We start from the raw sequence: 18,241 nt of genomic DNA, 5'->3' as shown, positions 1-18,241 counted from the left end.
TTGCTGGTTAAATCTTTTTTTGTTGTAAATTAACACTTCACCTTGTCCGATAAGGGCTGTAGAATAAGCACATTAATTTTCTATGTTCCTCACCAGTAAACGGCTCTAATTTAGAGAATAAAGTAGCTGTTTTTAGTGTAGCTGTGTTTAGGACAGCGTGCGTGGATTACGTTCAGTGGACGTGCGCTGTGAACTTGCATCACGATTATTCTACAGTATAGACTTTATTTTTCACAACAACTTGACCACTGGGCTGCATCAGGAATAAAAAAAAATAGACATCAGTGCTGCATTTGCACAGGCTTTGCTCTCTCTCTCACACGCACAGATAATGATTCATGGGGGACTCCCTGGTGTCATGTCACAGCTGAACTAACGCCAGGCGAAGGCTCTGTCATCGAGGACATATATCGAAGTCTTGATATAAAATTTTGGTGAAGAGAATGTGAATGCCTCAGGTTTGAATGTGTAAGTTTGGGAAGTTTTCACAGCTCAACTGTGTGTGTGTGTGTGTGTGTGTGTGTGTGTGTGTGTGTGTGTGTGTGTGTGTGTGTGTGTGTGTGTGTGTGTGTGTGTGTGTGTGTGTGTGTGTGTGTGTGTGTGTGTGTGTGTGTGTGTGTGTGTGTGTGTGTGTGTGTGTGTGTAAATCCAACCCAGCTGGAGGACACCGCCACCCAACGCTCCGCCAGGTGAAGGCTCTGTCATCAAGGACTGCATAGACTTGAAGAGGAGTGAGTGGAACGACGGACGCCAAAGGAGACATGACGCCCGTACCGCACCTACCCTCCCTTGGACTTACCTGCTCTGACTGTGGTGGACAGCTCACTATTCCTCACCGATGTCACAAGTGAGGAAACTTCAATTCCCAGAGACGACATTGCACACCGGGGTTTGAGCTTCGGATTAAATAGCATATTGCTGGTTAAATCTTTTTTTGTTGTAAATTAACACTTCACCTTGTCCGATAAGGGCTGTAGAATAAGCACATTAATTTTCTGTATGTTCCTCACCAGTAAAGGGCTCTAATTTAGAGAATAAAGTAGCTGTTTTTAGTGTAGCTGTGTTTAGGACAGCGTGCGTGGATTACGTTCAGTGGACGTGCGCTGTGAACTTGCATCACGATTATTCTACAGTATAGACTTTATTTTTCACAACAACTTGACCACTGGGCTGCATCAGGAATAAGAAAAAATAGACATCAGTGCTGCATTTGCACAGGCTTTGCTCTCCCTCGCTCTCTCTCACACGCACAGATAATGATTCATGGGGGACTCCCTGGTGTCATGTTAAAGCTGACCTATTGCCAGGCGAAGGCTCTGTCATCGAGGACATATATCGAAGTCTTGATATAAAATTTTATTGAAGAGAATGTGAATGCCTCAGGTTTAAATATGTAAGATTGGGAAGTTTTCACAGCTCAACTGTGTGTGTGTGTGTGTGTGTGTGTGTGTGTGTGTGTGTGTGTGTGTGTGTGTGTGTGTGTGTGTGTGTGTGTGTGTGTGTGTGTGTGTGTGTGTGTGTGTGTGTGTGTGTGTGTGTGTGTGTGTGTGTGTGTGTGTGTGTGTGTGTGTGTGTTAAATCCAACCCAGCTGGAGGACACCGCCACCCAACGCTCCGCCAGGCGAAGGCTCTGTCATCAAGGACTGCATAGACTTGAAGAGGAGTGAGTGGAACGACGGACGCCAAAGGAGACATGACGCCCGTACCGCACCTACCCTCCCTTGGACTTACCTGCTCTGACTGTGGTGGACAGCTCACTATTCCTCACCGATGTCACAAGTGAGGAAACTTCAATTCCCAGAGACGACATTGCACACCGGGGTTTTTCGGATTAAATAGCATATTGCTGGTAAAATCTTTTTTTTTTTGTAAATTAACACTTCACCTTGTCCGATAAGGGCTGTAGAATAAGCACATTAATTTTCTGTATGTTCCTCACCAGTAAACGGCTCTAATTTAGAGAATAAAGTAGCTGTTTTTAGTGTAGCTGTGTTTAGGACAGCGTGCGTGGATTACGTTCAGTGGACGTGTGCTGTGAACTTGCATCACGATTATTCTACAGTATAGACTTTATTTTTCACAACAACTTGACCACTGGGCTGCATCAGGAATAAGAAAAAATAGACATCAGTGCTGCATTTGCACAGGCTTTGCTCTCTCTCTCACACGCACAAATAATGATTCATGGGGGACTCCCTGGTGTCATGTCACAGCTGAACTAACGCCAGGCGAAGGCTCTGTCATCGAGGACATATATCGAAGTCTTGATATAAAATTTTGGTGAAGAGAATGTGAATGCCTCAGGTTTGAATGTGTAAGTTTGGGAAGTTTTCACAGCTCAACTGTGTGTGTGTGTGTGTGTGTGTGTGTGTGTGTGTGTGTGTGTGTGTGTGTGTGTGTGTGTGTGTGTGTGTGTGTGTGTGTGTGTGTGTGTGTGTGTGTGTGTGTGTGTGTGTGTGTGTGTGTGTGTGTGTGTGTGTGTGTGTGTGTGTGTGTTAAATCCAACCCAGCTGGAGGACACCGCCACCCAACGCTCCGCCAGGTGAAGGCTCTGTCATCAAGGACTGCATAGACTTGAAGAGGAGTGAGTGGAACGACGGACGCCAAAGGAGACATGACGCCCGTACCGCACCTACCCTCCCTTGGACTTACCTGCTCTGACTGTGGTGGACAGCTCACTATTCCTCACCGATGTCACAAGTGAGGAAACTTCAATTCCCAGAGACGACATTGCACACCGGGGTTTGAGCTTCGGATTAAATAGCATATTGCTGGTTAAATCTTTTTTTGTTGTAAATTAACACTTCACCTTGTCCGATAAGGGCTGTAGAATAAGCACATTAATTTTCTGTATGTTCCTCACCAGTAAAGGGCTCTAATTTAGAGAATAAAGTAGCTGTTTTTAGTGTAGCTGTGTTTAGGACAGCGTGCGTGGATTACGTTCAGTGGACGTGCGCTGTGAACTTGCATCACGATTATTCTACAGTATAGACTTTATTTTTCACAACAACTTGACCACTGGGCTGCATCAGGAATAAGAAAAAATAGACATCAGTGCTGCATTTGCACAGGCTTTGCTCTCCCTCGCTCTCTCTCACACGCACAGATAATGATTCATGGGGGACTCCCTGGTGTCATGTTAAAGCTGACCTATTGCCAGGCGAAGGCTCTGTCATCGAGGACATATATCGAAGTCTTGATATAAAATTTTATTGAAGAGAATGTGAATGCCTCAGGTTTAAATGTGTAAGATTGGGAAGTTTTCACAGCTCAACTGTGTGTGTGTGTGTGTGTGTGTGTGTGTGTGTGTGTGTGTGTGTGTGTGTGTGTGTGTGTGTGTGTGTGTGTGTGTGTGTGTGTGTGTGTGTGTGTGTGTGTGTGTGTGTGTGTGTGTGTGTGTGTGTGTGTGTGTGTGTGTTAAATCCAACCCAGCTGGAGGACACCGCCACCCAACGCTCCGCCAGGCGAAGGCTCTGTCATCAAGGACTGCATAGACTTGAAGAGGAGTGAGTGGAACGACGGACACCAAAGGAGACATGACGCCCGTACCGCACCTAGCCTCCCTTGGATTTACCTGCTCTGACTGTGGTGGACAGCTCACTATTCCTCACCAATGTCACAAATGAGGAAACTTCAATTCCCAGAGTCGACATTGCACAAAGGGGGTTGAGCTTCGGATTAAATAGCATATTGCTGGTTAAATCTTTTTTTGTTGTAAATTAACACTTCACCTTGTCCGATAAGGGCTGTAGAATAAGCACATTAATTTTCTGTATGTTCCTCACCAGTAAACGGCTCTAATTTAGAGAATAAAGTAGCTGTTTTTAGTGTAGCTGTGTTTAGGACAGCGTGCGTGGATTACGTTCAGTGGACGTGCGCTGTGAACTTGCATCACGATTATTCTACAGTATAGACTTTATTTTTCACAACAACTTGACCACTGGGCTGCATCAGGAATAAAAAAAAATAGACATCAGTGCTGCATTTGCACAGGCTTTGCTCTCTCTCTCACACGCACAGATAATGATTCATGGGGGACTCCCTGGTGTCATGTCACAGCTGAACTAACGCCAGGCGAAGGCTCTGTCATCGAGGACATATATCGAAGTCTTGATATAAAATTTTATTGAAGAGAATGTGAATGCCTCAGGTTTAAATGTGTAAGATTGGGAAGTTTTCACAGCTCAACTGTGTGTGTGTGTGTGTGTGTGTGTGTGTGTGTGTGTGTGTGTGTGTGTGTGTGTGTGTGTGTGTGTGTGTGTGTGTGTGTGTGTGTGTGTGTGTGTGTGTGTGTGTGTGTGTGTGTGTGTGTGTGTGTGTGTGTGTGTGTGTGTGTTAAATCCAACCCAGCTGGAGGACACCGCCACCCAACGCTCCGCCAGGCGAAGGCTCTGTCATCAAGGACTGCATAGACTTGAAGAGGAGTGAGTGGAACGACGGACGCCAAAGGAGACATGACGCCCGTACCGCACCTACCCTCCCTTGGACTTACCTGCTCTGACTGTGGTGGACAGCTCACTATTCCTCACCGATGTCACAAGTGAGGAAACTTCAATTCCCAGAGACGACATTGCACACCGGGGTTTGAGCTTCGGATTAAATAGCATATTGCTGGTAAAATCTTTTTTTTTTTGTAAATTAACACTTCACCTTGTCCGATAAGGGCTGTAGAATAAGCACATTAATTTTCTGTATGTTCCTCACCAGTAAAGGGCTCTAATTTAGAGAATAAAGTAGCTGTTTTTAGTGTAGCTGTGTTTAGGACAGTGTGCGTGGATTACGTTCAGTGGACGTGCGCTGTGAACTTGCATCACGATTATTCTACAGTATAGACTTTATTTTTCACAACAACTTGACCACTGGGCTGCATCAGGAATAAGAAAAAATAGACATCAGTGCTGCATTTGCACAGGCTTTGCTCTCTCTCTCACACGCACAAATAATGATTCATGGGGGACTCCCTGGTGTCATGTCACAGCTGAACTAACGCCAGGCGAAGGCTCTGTCATCGAGGACATATATCGAAGTCTTGATATAAAATTTTGGTGAAGAGAATGTGAATGCCTCAGGTTTGAATGTGTAAGTTTGGGAAGTTTTCACAGCTCAACTGTGTGTGTGTGTGTGTGTGTGTGTGTGTGTGTGTGTGTGTGTGTGTGTGTGTGTGTGTGTGTGTGTGTGTGTGTGTGTGTGTGTGTGTGTGTGTGTGTGTGTGTGTGTGTGTGTGTGTGTGTGTGTTAAATCCAACCCAGCTGGAGGACACCGCCACCCAACGCTCCGCCAGGCGAAGGCTCTGTCATCAAGGACTGCATAGACTTGAAGAGGAGTGAGTGGAACGACGGACGCCAAAGGAGACATGACGCCCGTACCGCACCTACCCTCCCTTGGACTTACCTGCTCTGACTGTGGTGGACAGCTCACTATTCCTCACCGATGTCACAAGTGAGGAAACTTCAATTCCCATAGACGACATTGCACACCGGGGTTTGAGCTTCGGATTAAATAGCATATTGCTGGTTAAATCTTTTTTTTTTTGTAAATTAACACTTCACCTTGTCCGATAAGGGCTGTAGAATAAGCACATTAATTTTCTGTATGTTCCTCACCAGTAAAGGGCTCTAATTTAGAGAATAAAGTAGCTGTTTTTAGTGTAGCATTGTTTAGGACAGCGTGCGTGGATTACGTTCAGTGGACGTGCGCTGTGAACTTGCATCACGATTATTCTACAGTATAGACTTTATTTTTCACAACAACTTGACCACTGGGCTGCATCAGGAATAAGAAAAAATAGACATCAGTGCTGCATTTGCACAGGCTTTGCTCTCTCTCTCACACGCACAAATAATGATTCATGGGGGACTCCCTGGTGTCATGTCACAGCTGAACTAACGCCAGGCGAAGGCTCTGTCATCGAGGACATATATCGAAGTCTTGATATAAAATTTTGGTGAAGAGAATGTGAATGCCTCAGGTTTGAATGTGTAAGTTTGGGAAGTTTTCACAGCTCAACTGTGTGTGTGTGTGTGTGTGTGTGTGTGTGTGTGTGTGTGTGAGTGTGTGTGTGTGTGTGTGTGTGTGTGTGTGTGTGTGTGTGTGTGTGTGTTAAATCCAACCCAGCTGGAGGACACCGCCACCCAACGCTCCGCCAGGCGAAGGCTCTGTCATCAAGGACTGCATAGACTTGAAGAGGAGTGAGTGGAACGACAGACGCCAAAGGAGACATGACGCCCGTACCGCACCTACCCTCCCTTGGACTTACCTGCTCTGACTGTGGTGGACAGCTCACTATTCCTCACCGATGTCACAAGTGAGGAAACTTCAATTCCCAGAGACGACATTGCACACCGGGGTTTGAGCTTCGGATTAAATAGCATATTGCTGGTTAAATCTTTTTTTGTTGTAAATTAACACTTCACCTTGTCCGATAAGGGCTGTAGAATAAGCACATTAATTTTCTGTATGTTCCTCACCAGTAAAGGGCTCTAATTTAGAGAATAAAGTAGCTGTTTTTAGTGTAGCTGTGTTTAGGACAGCGTGCGTGGATTACGTTCAGTGGACGTGCGCTGTGAACTTGCATCACGATTATTCTACAGTATAGACTTTATTTTTCACAACAACTTGACCACTGGGCTGCATCAGGAATAAGAAAAAATGGACATCAGTGCTGCATTTGCACAGGCTTTGCTCTCCCTCGCTCTCTCTCACACGCACAGATAATGATTCATGGGGGACTCCCTGGTGTCATGTTAAAGCTGACCTATTGCCAGGCGAAGGCTCTGTCATCGAGGACATATATCGAAGTCTTGATATAAAATTTTATTGAAGAGAATGTGAATGCCTCAGGTTTAAATGTGTAAGATTGGGAAGTTTTCACAGCTCAACTGTGTGTGTGTGTGTGTGTGTGTGTGTGTGTGTGTGTGTGTGTGTGTGTGTGTGTGTGTGTGTGTGTGTGTGTGTGTGTGTGTGTGTGTGTGTGTGTGTGTGTGTGTGTGTGTGTGTGTGTGTGTGTGTGTTAAATCCAACCCAGCTGGAGGACACCGCCACCCAACGCTCCGCCAGGCGAAGGCTCTGTCATCAAGGACTGCATAGACTTGAAGAGGAGTGAGTGGAACGACGGACACCAAAGGAGACATGACGCCCGTACCGCACCTAGCCTCCCTTGGACTTACCTGCTCTGACTGTGGTGGACAGCTCACTATTCCTCACCAATGTCACAAATGAGGAAACTTCAATTCCCAGAGTCGACATTGCACAAAGGGGGTTGAGCTTCGGATTAAATAGCATATTGCTGGTTAAATCTTTTTTTGTTGTAAATTAACACTTCACCTTGTCCGATAAGGGCTGTAGAATAAGCACATTAATTTTCTGTATATTCCTCACCACTAAAGGGCTCTAATTTAGAGAATAAAGTAGCTGTTTTTAGTGTAGCTGTGTTTAGGACAGTGTGCGTGGATTACATTCAGTGGACGTGCGCTGTGAACTTGCATCAGGAGCATACTACACTTTAGACTTTATTTTTCACAACAACTTGACCACTGGGCTGCATCAGCAATAAAAAAAAATAGACATCAGTGCTGCATTTGCACAGGCTTTGCTCTCTCTCTCACACGCACAGATAATGATTCATGGGGGACTCCCTGGTGTCATGTCACAGCTGAACTAACGCCAGGCGAAGGCTCTGTCATCGAGGACATATATCGAAGTCTTGATATAAAATTTTGGTGAAGAGAATGTAAATGCCTCAGGTTTGAATGTGTAAGTTTGGGAAGTTTTCACAGCTCAACTGTGTGTGTGTGTGTGTGTGTGTGAGTGTGTGTGTGTGTGTGTGTGTGTGTGTGTGTGTGTGTGTGTGTGTGTGTGTGTGTGTGTGTGTGTGTGTGTGTGTGTGTGTGTGTGTGTGTGTGTGTGTGTGTGTGTGTGTGTGTGTGTGTGTGTGTGTGTGTGTGTGTTAAATCCAACCCAGCTGGAGGACACCGCCACCCAACGCTCCGCCAGGCGAAGGCTCTGTCATCAAGGACTGCATAGACTTGAAGAGGAGTGAGTGGAACGACGGACGCCAAAGGAGACATGACGCCCGTACCGCACCTACCCTCCCTTGGACTTACCTGCTCTGACTGTGGTGGACAGCTCACTATTCCTCACCGATGTCACAAGTGAGGAAACTTCAATTCCCAGAGACGACATTGCACACCGGGGTTTGAGCTTCGGATTAAATAGCATATTGCTGGTAAAATCTTTTTTTTTTTGTAAATTAACACTTCACCTTGTCCGATAAGGGCTTTAGAATAAGCACATTAATTTTCTGTATGTTCCTCACCAGTAAACGGCTCTAATTTAGAGAATAAAGTAGCTGTTTTTAGTGTAGCTGTGTTTAGGACAGCGTGCGTGGATTACGTTCAGTGGACGTGCGCTGTGAACTTGCATCACGATTATTCTACAGTATAGACTTTATTTTTCACAACAACTTGACCACTGGGCTGCATCAGGAATAAGAAAAAATAGACATCAGTGCTGCATTTGCACAGGCTTTGCTCTCTCTCTCACACGCACAAATAATGATTCATGGGGGACTCCCTGGTGTCATGTCACAGCTGAACTAACGCCAGGCGAAGGCTCTGTCATCGAGGACATATATCGAAGTCTTGATATAAAATTTTGGTGAAGAGAATGTGAATGCCTCAGGTTTGAATGTGTAAGTTTGGGAAGTTTTCACAGCTCAACTGTGTGTGTGTGTGTGTGTGTGTGTGTGTGTGTGTGTGTGTGTGTGTGTGTGTGTGTGTGTGTGTGTGTGTGTGTGTGTGTGTGTGTGTGTGTGTGTGTGTGTGTGTGTGTGTTAACTCCAACCCAGCTGGAGGACACCGCCACCCAACGCTCCGCCAGGCGAAGGCTCTGTCATCAAGGACTGCATAGACTTGAAGAGGAGTGAGTGGAACGACGGACACCAAAGGAGACATGACGCCCGTACCGCACCTAGCCTCCCTTGGATTTACCTGCTCTGACTGTGGTGGACAGCTCACTATTCCTCACCAATGTCACAAATGAGGAAACTTCAATTCCCAGAGTCGACATTGCACAAAGGGGGTTGAGCTTCGGATTAAATAGCATATTGCTGGTTAAATCTTTTTTTGTTGTAAATTAACACTTCACCTTGTCCGATAAGGGCTGTAGAATAAGCACATTAATTTTCTGTATATTCCTCACCACTAAAGGGCTCTAATTTAGAGAATAAAGTAGCTGTTTTTAGTGTAGCTGTGTTTAGGACAGTGTGCGTGGATTACATTCAGTGGACGTGCGCTGTGAACTTGCATCAGGAGCATGCTACACTTTAGACTTTATTTTTCACAACAACTTGACCACTGGGCTGCATCAGCAATAAAAAAAAATAGACATCAGTGCTGCATTTGCACAGGCTTTGCTCTCTCTCTCACACGCACAGATAATGATTCATGGGGGACTCCCTGGTGTCATGTCACAGCTGAACTAACGCCAGGCGAAGGCTCTGTCATCGAGGACATATATCGAAGTCTTGATATAAAATTTTGGTGAAGAGAATGTGAATGCCTCAGGTTTGAATGTGTAAGTTTGGGAAGTTTTCACAGCTCAACTGTGTGTGTGTGTGTGTGTGTGTGAGTGTGTGTGTGAGTGTGTGTGTGTGTGTGTGTGTGTGTGTGTGTGTGTGTGTGTGTGTGTGTGTGTGTGTGTGTGTGTGTGTGTGTGTGTGTGTGTGTGTGTGTGTGTGTGTGTGTGTGTGTGTGTGTGTGTGTGTGTGTTAAATCCAACCCAGCTGGAGGACACCGCCACCCAACGCTCCGCCAGGCGAAGGCTCTGTCATCAAGGACTGCATAGACTTGAAGAGGAGTGAGTGGAACGACGGACGCCAAAGGAGACATGACGCCCGTACCGCACCTACCCTCCCTTGGACTTACCTGCTCTGACTGTGGTGGACAGCTCACTATTCCTCACCGATGTCACAAGTGAGGAAACTTCAATTCCCAGAGACGACATTGCACACCGGGGTTTGAGCTTCGGATTAAATAGCATATTGCTGGTAAAATCTTTTTTTTTTTGTAAATTAACACTTCACCTTGTCCGATAAGGGCTTTAGAATAAGCACATTAATTTTCTGTATGTTCCTCACCAGTAAACGGCTCTAATTTAGAGAATAAAGTAGCTGTTTTTAGTGTAGCTGTGTTTAGGACAGCGTGCGTGGATTACGTTCAGTGGACGTGCGCTGTGAACTTGCATCACGATTATTCTACAGTATAGACTTTATTTTTCACAACAACTTGACCACTGGGCTGCATCAGGAATAAGAAAAAATAGACATCAGTGCTGCATTTGCACAGGCTTTGCTCTCTCTCTCACACGCACAAATAATGATTCATGGGGGACTCCCTGGTGTCATGTCACAGCTGAACTAACGCCAGGCGAAGGCTCTGTCATCGAGGACATATATCGAAGTCTTGATATAAAATTTTGGTGAAGAGAATGTGAATGCCTCAGGTTTGAATGTGTAAGTTTGGGAAGTTTTCACAGCTCAACTGTGTGTGTGTGTGTGTGTGTGTGTGTGTGTGTGTGTGTGTGTGTGTGTGTGTGTGTGTGTGTGTGTGTGTGTGTGTGTGTGTGTGTGTGTGTGTGTGTGTGTGTGTGTGTGTGTGTGTGTGTGTGTGTGTGTGTGTGTGTGTTAAATCCAACCCAGCTGGAGGACACCGCCACCCAACGCTCCGCCAGGCGAAGGCTCTGTCATCAAGGACTGCATAGACTTGAAGAGGAGTGAGTGGAACGACGGACGCCAAAGGAGACATGACGCCCGTACCGCACCTACCCTCCCTTGGACTTACCTGCTCTGACTGTGGTGGACAGCTCACTATTCCTCACCGATGTCACAAGTGAGGAAACTTCAATTCCCAGAGACGACATTGCACACCGGGGTTTGAGCTTCGGATTAAATAGCATATTGCTGGTAAAATCTTTTTTTTTTTGTAAATTAACACTTCACCTTGTCCGATAAGGGCTGTAGAATAAGCACATTAATTTTCTCTATGTTCCTCACCAGTAAACGGCTCTAATTTAGAGAATAAAGTAGCTGTTTTTAGTGTAGCTGTGTTTAGGACAGCGTGCGTGGATTACGTTCAGTGGACGTGCGCTGTGAACTTGCATCACGATTATTCTACAGTATAGACTTTATTTTTCACAACAACTTGACCACTGGGCTGCATCAGGAATAAAAAAAAATAGACATCAGTGCTGCATTTGCACAGGCTTTGCTCTCTCTCTCACACGCACAAATAATGATTCATGGGGGACTCCCTGGTGTCATGTCACAGCTGAACTAACGCCAGGCGAAGGCTCTGTCATCGAGGACATATATCGAAGTCTTGATATAAAATTTTATTGAAGAGAATGTGAATGCCTCAGGTTTAAATGTGTAAGATTGGGAAGTTTTCACAGCTCAACTGTGTGTGTGTGTGTGTGTGTGTGTGTGTGTGTGTGTGTGTGTGTGTGTGTGTGTGTGTGTGTGTGTGTGTGTGTGTGTGTGTGTGTGTGTGTGTGTGTGTGTGTGTGTTAAATCCAACCCAGCTGGAGGACACCGCCACCCAACGCTCCGCCAGGCGAAGGCTCTGTCATCAAGGACTGCATAGACTTGAAGAGGAGTGAGTGGAACGACGGACACCAAAGGAGACATGACGCCCGTACCGCACCTAGCCTCCCTTGGACTTACCTGCTCTGACTGTGGTGGACAGCTCACTATTCCTCACCTATGTCACAAATGAGGAAACTTCAATTCCCAGAGTCGACATTGCACAAAGGGTGTTGAGCTTCGGATTAAATAGCATATTGCTGGTTAAATCTTTTTTTGTTGTAAATTAACACTTCACCTTGTCCGATAAGGGCTGTAGAATAAGCACATTAATTTTCTGTATATTCCTCACCACTAAAGGGCTCTAATTTAGAGAATAAAGTAGCTGTTTTTAGTGTAGCTGTGTTTAGGACAGTGTGCGTGGATTACATTCAGTGGACGTGCGCTGTGAACTTTTGCATCAGGAGCATACTACACTTTAGACTTTATTTTTCACAACAACTTGACCACTGGGCTGCATCAGGAATAAAAAAAAATAGACATCAGTGCTGCATTTGCACAGGCTTTGCTCTCTCTCTCACACGCACAGATAATGATTCATGGGGGACTCCCTGGTGTCATGTCACAGCTGAACTAACGCCAGGCGATGGCTCTGTCATCGAGGACATATATCGAAGTCTTGATATAAAATTTTGGTGAAGAGAATGTGAATGCCTCAGGTTTGAATGTGTAAGTTTGGGAAGTTTTCACAGCTCAACTGTGTGTGTGTGTGTGTGTGTGTGTGTGTGTGTGTGTGTGTGTGTGTGTGTGTGTGTGTGTGTGTGTGTGTGTGTGTGTGTGTGTGTGTGTGTGTGTGTGTGTGTGTGTGTGTTAAATCCAACCCAGCTGGAGGACACCGCCACCCAACGCTCCGCCAGGCGAAGGCTCTGTCATCAAGGACTGCATAGACTTGAAGAGGAGTGAGTGGAACGACGTACGCCAAAGGAGACATGACGCCCGTACCGCACCTACCCTCCCTTGGACTTACCTGCTCTGACTGTGGTGGACAGCTCACTATTCCTCACCGATGTCACAAGTGAGGAAACTTCAATTCCCAGAGACGACATTGCACACCGGGGTTTGAGCTTCGGATTAAATAGCATATTGCTGGTTAAATCTTTTTTTTTTGTAAATTAACACTTCACCTTGTCCGATAAGGGCTGTAGAATAAGCACATTAATTTTCTGTATGTTCCTCACCAGTAAAGGGCTCTAATTTAGAGAATAAAGTAGCTGTTTTTAGTGTAGCTGTGTTTAGGACAGCGTGCGTGGATTACGTTCAGTGGACGTGCGCTGTGAACTTGCATCAGGAGCATACTACACTTTAGACTTTATTTTTCACAACAACTTGACCACTGGGCTGCATCAGGAATAAAAAAAATAGACATCAGTGCTGCGTTTGCACAGGCTTTGCTCTCTCTCTCACACGCACAGATAATGATTCATGGGGGACTCCCTGGTGTCATGTCACAGCTGAACTAACGCCAGGCGAAGGCTCTGTCATCGAGGACATATATCGAAGTCTTGATATAAAATTTTGGTGAAGAGAATGTGAATGCCTCAGGTTTGAATGTGTAAGTTTGGGAAGTTTTCACAGCTCAACTGTGTGTGTGTGTGTGTGTGTGTGTGTGTGTGTGTGTGTGTGTGTGTGTGTGTGTGTGTGTGTGTGTGTGTGTGTGTGTGTGTGTGTGTGTGTGTGTGTGTGTGTGTGTGTGTGTGTGTGTGTGTGTGTGTGTGTGTGTGTGTGTGTGTGTGTGTGTTAAATCCAACCCAGCTGGAGGACACCGCCACCCAACGCTCCGCCAGGCGAAGGCTCTGTCATCAAGGACTGCATAGACTTGAAGAGGAGTGAGTGGAACGACGGACGCCAAAGGAGACATGACGCCCGTACCGCACCTACCCTCCCTTGGACTTACCTGCTCTGACTGTGGTGGACAGCTCACTATTCCTCACCGATGTCACAAGTGAGGAAACTTCAATTCCCAGAGACGACATTGCACACCGGGGTTTGAGCTTCGGATTAAATAGCATATTGCTGGTTAAATCTTTTTTTGTTGTAAATTAACACTTCACCTTGTCCGATAAGGGCTGTAGAATAAGCACATTAATTTTCTGTATGTTCCTCACCAGTAAAGGGCTCTAATTTAGAGAATAAAGTAGCTGTTTTTAGTGTAGCTGTGTTTAGGACAGCGTGCGTGGATTACGTTCAGTGGACGTGCGCTGTGAACTTGCATCACGATTATTCTACAGTATAGACTTTATTTTTCACAACAACTTGACCACTGGGCTGCATCAGGAATAAGAAAAAATAGACATCAGTGCTGCATTTGCACAGGCTTTGCTCTCCCTCGCTCTCTCTCACACGCACAGATAATGATTCATGGGGGACTCCCTGGTGTCATGTTAAAGCTGACCTATTGCCAGGCGAAGGCTCTGTCATCGAGGACATATATCGAAGTCTTGATATAAAATTTTATTGAAGAGAATGTGAATGCCTCAGGTTTAAATGTGTAAGATTGGGAAGTTTTCACAGCTCAACTGTGTGTGTGTGTGTGTGTGTGTGTGTGTGTGTGTGTGTGTGTGTGTGTGTGTGTGTGTGTGTGTGTGTGTGTGTGTGTGTGTGTGTGTGTGTGTTAAATCCAACCCAGCTGGAGGACACCGCCACCCAACGCTCCGCCAGGCGAAGGCTCTGTCATCAAGGACTGCATAGACTTGAAGAGGAGTGAGTGGAACGACAGACGCCAAAGGAGACATGACGCCCGTACCGCACCTACCCTCCCTTGGACTTACCTGCTCTGACTGTGGTGGACAGCTCACTATTCCTCACCGATGTCACAAGTGAGGAAACTTCAATTCCCAGAGACGACATTGCACACCGGGGTTTGAGCTTCGGATTAAATAGCATATTGCTGGTTAAATCTTTTTTTGTTGTAAATTAACACTTCACCTTGTCCGATAAGGGCTGTAGAATAAGCACATTAATTTTCTGTATGTTCCTCACCAGTAAACGGCTCTAATTTAGAGAATAAAGTAGCTGTTTTTAGTGTAGCTGTGTTTAGGACAGCGTGCGTGGATTACGTTCAGTGGACGTGCGCTGTGAACTTGCATCACGATTATTCTACAGTATAGACTTTATTTTTCACAACAACTTGACCACTGGGCTGCATCAGGAATAAGAAAAAATAGACATCAGTGCTGCATTTGCACAGGCTTTGCTCTCTCTCTCACACGCACAAATAATGATTCATGGGGGACTCCCTGGTGTCATGTCACAGCTGAACTAACGCCAGGCGAAGGCTCTGTCATCGAGGACATATATCGAAGTCTTGATATAAAATTTTGGTGAAGAGAATGTGAATGCCTCAGGTTTGAATGTGTAAGTTTGGGAAGTTTTCACAGCTCAACTGTGTGTGTGTGTGTGTGTGTGTGTGTGTGTGTGTGTGTGTGTGTGTGTGTGTGTGTGTGTGTGTGTGTGTGTGTGTGTGTGTGTGTGTGTGTGTGTGTGTGTGTGTGTGTGTGTGTGTGTGTGTGTGTGTGTGTGTGTGTGTGTGTGTTAAATCCAACCCAGCTGGAGGACACCGCCACCCAACGCTCCGCCAGGCGAAGGCTCTGTCATCAAGGACTGCATAGACTTGAAGAGGAGTGAGTGGAACGACAGACGCCAAAGGAGACATGACGCCCGTACCGCACCTACCCTCCCTTGGACTTACCTGCTCTGACTGTGGTGGACAGCTCACTATTCCTCACCGATGTCACAAGTGAGGAAACTTCAATTCCCAGAGACGACATTGCACACCGGGGTTTGAGCTTCGGATTAAATAGCATATTGCTGGTTAAATCTTTTTTTGTTGTAAATTAACACTTCACCTTGTCCGATAAGGGCTGTAGAATAAGCACATTAATTTTCTGTATGTTCCTCACCAGTAAAGGGCTCTAATTTAGAGAATAAAGTAGCTGTTTTTAGTGTAGCTGTGTTTAGGACAGCGTGCGTGGATTACGTTCAGTGGACGTGCGCTGTGAACTTGCATCACGATTATTCTACAGTATAGACTTTATTTTTCACAACAACTTGACCACTGGGCTGCATCAGGAATAAGAAAAAATAGACATCAGTGCTGCATTTGCACAGGCTTTGCTCTCCCTCGCTCTCTCTCACACGCACAGATAATGATTCATGGGGGACTCCCTGGTGTCATGTTAAAGCTGACCTATTGCCAGGCGAAGGCTCTGTCATCGAGGACATATATCGAAGTCTTGATATAAAATTTTATTGAAGAGAATGTGAATGCCTCAGGTTTAAATGTGTAAGATTGGGAAGTTTTCACAGCTCAACTGTGTGTGTGTGTGTGTGTGTGTGTGTGTGTGTGTGTGTGTGTGTGTGTGTGTGTGTGTGTGTGTGTGTGTGTGTGTGTGTGTGTGTGTGTGTGTGTGTGTGTGTGTGTGTGTGTGTGTGTGTGTGTGTGTGTGTGTGTGTGTGTGTGTGTGTTAAATCCAACCCAGCTGGAGGACACCGCCACCCAACGCTCCGCCAGGCGAAGGCTCTGTCATCAAGGACTGCATAGACTTGAAGAGGAGTGAGTGGAACGACGGACGCCAAAGGAGACATGACGCCCGTACCGCACCTACCCTCCCTTGGACTTACCTGCTCTGACTGTGGTGGACAGCTCACTATTCCTCACCGATGTCACAAGTGAGGAAACTTCAATTCCCAGAGACGACATTGCACACCGGGGTTTGAGCTTCGGATTAAATAGCATATTGCTGGTTAAATCTTTTTTTTTTTGTAAATTAACACTTCACCTTGTCCGATAAGGGCTGTAGAATAAGCACATTAATTTTCTGTATGTTCCTCACCAGTAAAGGGCTCTAATTTAGAGAATAAAGTAGCTGTTTTTAGTGTAGCTGTGTTTAGGACAGCGTGCGTGGATTACGTTCAGTGGACGTGCGCTGTGAACTTGCATCAGGAGCATACTACACTATAGACTTTATTTTTCACAACAACTTGACCACTGGGCTGCATCAGGAATAAAAAAAAATAGACATCAGTGCTGCATTTGCACAGGCTTTGCTCTCTCTCTCACACGCACAGATAATGATTCATGGGGGACTCCCTGGTGTCATGTCACAGCTGAACTAACGCCAGGCGAAGGCTCTGTCATCGAGAACATATATCGAAGTCTTGATATAAAATTTTGGTGAAGAGAATGTGAATGCCTCAGGTTTGAATGTGTAAGTTTGGGAAGTTTTCACAGCTCAACTGTGTGTGTGTGTGTGTGTGTGTGTGTGTGTGTGTGTGTGTGTGTGTGTGTGTGTGTGTGTGTGTGTGTGTGTGTGTGTGTGTGTGTGTGTGTGTGTGTGTGTGTGTTAAATCCAACCCAGCTGGAGGACACCGCCACCCAACGCTCCGCCAGGCGAAGGCTCTGTCATCAAGGACTGCATAGACTTGAAGAGGAGTGAGTGGAACGACGGACGCCAAAGGAGACATGACGCCCGTACCGCACCTACCCTCCCTTGGACTTACCTGCTCTGACTGTGGTGGACAGCTCACTATTCCTCACCGATGTCACAAGTGAGGAAACTTCAATTCCCAGAGACGACATTGCACACCGGGGTTTGAGCTTCGGATTAAATAGCATATTGCTGGTTAAATCTTTTTTTTTTGTAAATTAACACTTCACCTTGTCCGATAAGAGCTGTAGAATAAGCACATTAATTTTCTGTATGTTCCTCACCAGTAAAGGGCTCTAATTTAGAGAATAAAGTAGCTGTTTTTAGTGTAGCTGTGTTTAGGACAGCGTGCGTGGATTACGTTCAGTGGACGTGCGCTGTGAACTTGCATCAGGAGCATACTACACTTTAGACTTTATTTTTCACAACAACTTGACCACTGGGCTGCATCAGGAATAAAAAAAAATAGACATCAGTGCTGCATTTGCACAGGCTTTGCTCTCTCTCTCACACGCACAGATAATGATTCATGGGGGACTCCCTGGTGTCATGTCACAGCTGAACTAACGCCAGGCGAAGGCTCTGTCATTGAGGACATATATCGAAGTCTTGATATAAAATTTTGGTGAAGAGAATGTGAATGCCTCAGGTTTGAATGTGTAAGTTTGGGAAGTTTTCACAGCTCAACTGTGTGTGTGTGTGTGTGTGTGTGTGTGTGTGTGTGTGTGTGTGTGTGTGTGTGTGTGTGTGTGTGTGTGTGTGTGTGTGTGTGTGTGTGTGTGTGTGTGTGTGTGTGTGTGTGTGTGTGTGTGTGTGTGTGTGTGTGTGTGTGTGTGTGTGTGTGTGTGTGTGTGTGTGTGTTAAATCCAACCCAGCTGGAGGACACCGCCACCCAACGCTCCGCCAGGCGAAGGCTCTGTCATGAAGGACTGCATAGACTTGAAGAGGAGTGAGTGGAACGACGGACGCCAAAGGAGACATGACGCCCGTACCGCACCTACCCTCCCTTGGACTTACCTGCTCTGACTGTGGTGGACAGCTCACTATTCCTCACCGATGTCAAAAGTGAAGAAACTTCAATTCCCAGAGACGACATTGCACACCGGGGTTTGAGCTTCGGATTAAATAGCATATTGCTGGTTAAATCTTTTTTTTTTTGTAAATTAACACTTCACCT

This window comes from Symphodus melops, assembly GCF_947650265.1.
Source record: "Symphodus melops genome assembly, chromosome: 3".
In the NCBI taxonomy this organism is placed as follows: Eukaryota; Metazoa; Chordata; class Actinopteri; order Labriformes; family Labridae; genus Symphodus; species Symphodus melops.
The sequence above is the reverse complement of the archived record's forward strand: the minus strand, read 5'-3'. Positions refer to the sequence as shown.